Below are 5,325 nucleotides of genomic sequence, written 5' to 3' on the forward strand. Positions count from 1 at the left end.
AGACTGTTGATCGTAGTAGTAATAGTAGTGACCATGGTGGTTGTATATATATATAATATATATATATAATATATATATATATATATATATATATATATACATTATGATCGAAAAATAAAGAAAACACCAAAACGAGTTGAATGAACACAAACAGGATGTATTAGGTTGATGCCTAGCTAAAATGGAAAAAGTCTTTAATGTTTCGAGTCTACGCTCTTCTACAGAAATGATAGGCGAGGAGTGAGAATAAGAAACGTGTCTGAGATAAACGCTCAAAGTATGCTCAAAAATATGTATATATAGGCGCAGGCGTGAATGGGTTGTAAGAAACACGCTTCCCAGCCACACTGTTCCAGGTTCCTTAAACAACACTTATTCAAGAACCTTTTGAGTGGGATGGGCTACTCGACCTGAACAAAAATTCTAACTGGAGCTCGCCGTGTTGTACACATATTGTTGTGATGCACGTGCTGGTGTACCCTTATCTGACGAATAGTCATGATAGGTATACTGGGCTTCGTATTATTCACCCCAGTGTCACTTTGATGGCACTGCTCTCTCACTCAATAGTAGTAGTAGTAGTAGTAGTAGTAGTAGTAGTAGTAGTAGTAGTAGTAGTAGTAGTAGTAGTAGTAGTAGTAGTAGTAGTCGTCCTTTCTACTAAAGGCACAATGCCTGAAATTTGGTGGAGAGGGGACTAGTCGAATACATCAACCCCAATGTTCCACTGGTACTTATTTTATCGAAAGGATGAAAGGCAAAATCAACCTCAGTGGAATTTGAACTCAGGACGTAGGAACGGCGAAATACCGCTAAGCATTTCGTCCAGCGTGAATAATAATAATAATAATAATAATAATAATAATAATAATAATATAATAATAATAATAATAATAATAAACCATGACCACAGCATTAATTTGCTTGCTCTATCTACACCGTGTGTGGTGGTCCCTTTCTAGATATTGACAGGCTGGAGCCGAACCAGAATCTCTGAGCCTACCAGGTGTAATACTGTCACCATCATTGGCTTCAGTTTCATGTCCACCGTTATTCCCAATATTTTGCTTTTTCATTGTCACTTGTATGAGGTAGCGATTATCAGTTTGCGCAATTACCAGTGTTTTTCTTGTGATACTATCACTAGGTGTATCATTAATCAGCCCATGAGGAGGCTCCATCCGCCTCCTTTCATTATTATTATTATTATTATTATTATTATCACTGATATCACTGATATTATTGTTTTTATGTGTAGTAGCAGCAGTGGTTGCAGCAACAACAACAGTGGCAGGGGTGGGGTAGTGACAAGGGTGGTAGCTGGGCCTCAGATTCCTGTGCTATCGTAATAGTAGTAGTTGTAGTATTATTGTAGTATTAGTAGTATTTAGCATTAGCAGCATATTATTTTTATTTTTATCATTATCACCATCACCACCACCACCATTGTTGGAGGAAATAGTTGGGCAGCAGTTTGGTGAATAGATCATATTCTACAGGTCCATAAATATATTCGGCAGATGGTGGGGAGGTCAGCCATAGAGACAAAAGAATCTTCCCACCCTTTGGGGCAGTAGAGGTCAAATGTGTTTACTACTACCAGTGGCCACTGAGACCACTGCCTTGAAAAGAAGCAATTCAACCTGTTCTATTTGTAATTACTAGTAGAAAAAAAACAATAATAATAATAATAATATATATATATATACATATACACACACACGCACACGCACACATAATATACTGATATTCACGTCGTTGAATTTTTGAATTTCTGAATTCAGTTTTGTTGTTGCAATAAAAGGTGTGATTACGTATTTGGATAATATATTAAAGTTTTAAAGTTTTCTTGAGATGTTCGTTTGTCTGTCCAGTTGGAGAATACAGTAGGACTTTTGCAATGAAAAGGATGTTTACATTTTCGAATAATCAGGGAGATTCAAAAAGAAAAGACAAGTTGTATATTGTAAATTTTTAAGATTTACTAAATATGGTCTTTTGTATGACCGCACAAAGAGAAATGGTAGTGTTCTTAGAAGAAAAAATAGGAGGATGTTTACATTTTCGAATACTCAGGGAGGGAGGAAAGGATAAGTATGTAAGATATCAATGGCTTTTTTTTTAAGCTGGTCGTTTGTGTGTTAGAAAGCTGTAGGTATATAAGTTTCCTAACTTATTTCATTTTGAGGGAGATTTAAAATATTCACAGGAAATTGTAAATATTCCAGACTTTGGGAATAGTAGGAGGAAGAGATATTCACCTTGTTGGATTTTTGAATTTCTGAATTTCTTTTTCTTTTGGAATTTTTCTTTTCTTTTTAAAAGTTTTGCTGTGGTGTACTGTTTTTGTAGTTGTGCTGTATGTATATATTGGCAGGTGCTGCCTTAATTTCTTATCGTGTTTTTTACAATAAAAGGCATGCTTACATATTCTGTTAGTCTGGGAAGGACAAAGTGTTCACACAAAGTTGGAGATATTAAAGTTTCTAACTTTTTTGAGGTGTTCGTTTGATGTCTGTTCAGAAAAAACTGTGGTGTTTTTTCTTTTCCTTCTTTTTTTTACAATAAAAAGGATGTTTACATTTTCGAATATTCAGGGAAAAGGAACGGAAAGAAAAGGAAGGTAAAATTTTTTCACAGAAAATTGTAGATATGAAGTGTTTAAAATTTACTGGAGATGAACAAAGAAAACTGTAATGTTCTTGGATGTAATGTAAAGAGGATGTTTACATTTTCGAATACTCAGGGGGAAAGGAAATGATAGGTATTCACAGAGGGTGTAGATATTAAAGGTTTTAAAGCTGATTGTTTATGTGTTCGAAAGCTGTAGATATGTAAGTTCCTTAACTTATTTTGAGGGAAATTCAAAATACTCACAGGAAACTGTAGATATCCCAGTCTTTTATAGTTATTTTTCAGTTTTCCTGCTGGGTTGTATTAGTGTTTCTGTGTCTTCGGCTGCTGACAGGTCAGAGCAGCGAAGAACACGTCCAGCCCCTGTTACGCCCAGCCGCCTAATTCACATCGAAAAAGGCAATACGGTAGACAATTACAGGCCGATATCCTGTTTGCCACTTATGTGGAAGTTATTGACTGGAATACTCACAGAGTCAATGTACGAACACCTGGAAAAAATGGAGTCCTGCCACATGAGCTGAAGGGTTGCAAGCGTAAGTGCAGAGGTACTAAGGATCAACTCCTGGTCGACAAAACTGTACTTACAAGAGGAGGAAAAGTAACTTAGCCATGTCATGGATCGACTATCGTAAGGCGTACGATATGATCCCACATTCTTGAATTATGGAATGTATGAACCTATTTGGTATTGCATCGAATGTTGAGCGATTGCTTGGAAAAAGTATGGCGAATTGGAGGACGGATCTGACAGCATACGGAAGAAGTTTAGGGACAGTAGAAATTAGGAGGTGCATCTTCCAAGGGGACTGCCTGTTCCCACTGATCTTTATACTGTGCTTGATACCACTAACACTGATTATGAGGAAAGCAAAAGCTGGGTATGTATTCAAAAGCCGCCAACAAAATGCCAACCATTTGTTATTCATGGACGACCTCAAACTTTATGGTAAAAATGAAGCCCAGGTCAGTTCCCTCGGTAATACGGTGTATACCTTCAGTGCTGATATCAGAATGGATTTCGGACTGAAAAAGAGTGGTGTGTTAGTCTTGAAGAGAGGCAAAATCAAATGTATGGACGGGCTAACGATACCGTCCGGGGAGGTTATGAAGCAGATAGAAGAGACGGGCTATAAGTACTTGGGGATTTTGAAAATGGATAAATTGATGGAAAAAGAAATGACAGAAAAATTTAAGGTGGAGTACTTGAGCAGACTGAGACTGATCCTTAAGTAGAAATTAAACGGACGGAATAAGGTCGAAGCTATCAACACCTGGGCGGTTTCACTCCTTAGATATGGAGCAGGGGTAATTGCATGGACAGTAGACGAACTAAACAGCTTAGACAGAGAGACAAGCTGCTAACTAGATATGGGTTACTCCACCCAAAAAGTGACACAGACTGTATGTACCAAGAAAAATGAGGGGGAAGAGGACTTATTGGATGCGAACACAGCATTACAGCAGAAGAAAACAACATAGCATGGTATGTAAAAAATGCCGCAGAACCACTATTATTAGAAGTAAGAAGGTCAGACTTGTGTAGGATGAAAGATTGCAAACATAAAGCACTATACAAGAAATTGAAAACGAATGAAACTGAAAATAGGTGGGTAAAGAAAAGAATGCATGGTCAATTTCATAGGAATGTTGAAGATAAGACAGAAAAAAGATGGCTGTGGATGATTAAAAGTGATTTAAAACCAGAAACGGTGGCTCTAATCTGTGCTGCCCAAGAGCAAGCACTAAGAACAAACTACATAAAATGCAGAATAGACAACACATCAGAAAGTGATAAGTGCAGAATCTGTGGACAAAACGGTGAAACCGTATGGCATATTACCAGCCAATGTACGCAACTAGCCCAGAAGGAATATAAGAGACGCCACGACAATATAGCCAGGCTGATGATGATGATGATGATAATGATGATGATGATGATAATAATAATAATAATAATAATAATAATAATAATAATAATACCAGTTAAATTATACTGAAGACGAAATAGAGGGAAAATCACTCTATGGTCAATACCCTGCAAGGCTTGACAGAGAGGAAGTGGGCCTAAAGTGAAAGCCAGCAATGGCTCAAAAGCTCGGACTGAAAGTTGAAACGGAAGGACTGGTTCTCGCTGCACTAGACCAATGCCTGACTACAAGCAATTATAAAAACAAAATAATGAAAACAGGTCCCAACACCAAATGCAGAATGTGCAGCCAGTACAATCGGACATCATCTTGGTCTGTCCAGTCTTTGTCAAGTTTGAATATATACACAGACACGACAAAAGTGAGCAGTTATATACACTACAACATTAAAACTAACAATAGGTGGTATAAACCTGTGCCAAACAAGGTACAAGACAACGACTAGGCCACAATCATCTGGGATATACAGGTTCAAACCGACAAAGAAAAAAAAGTCAATCTCCCAGACATAATAATCAAGGATTGGGGAAGAACGTCTGCTTACTGACAGACATTGCAGTCCCTTCTGATCAAAATATTGTCAAAAGAAGTGGAGAAATTGTCAAAGTACAAAGACTTTAAAATTCAAGTATTCAAGATGTGGGACACGAAGGTAAAAAAAACAATACCAATAATAATTGTAGCATTGGGCATGATAAAAAACATAAAAAAACGTAGAAGCTGGATCCTCAACACTGCAAACTATCCAAAAAATAGCCCT

Source organism: Octopus sinensis, linkage group LG2, assembly GCF_006345805.1.
Source record: "Octopus sinensis linkage group LG2, ASM634580v1, whole genome shotgun sequence".
Classification (NCBI taxonomy): domain Eukaryota; kingdom Metazoa; phylum Mollusca; class Cephalopoda; order Octopoda; family Octopodidae; genus Octopus; species Octopus sinensis.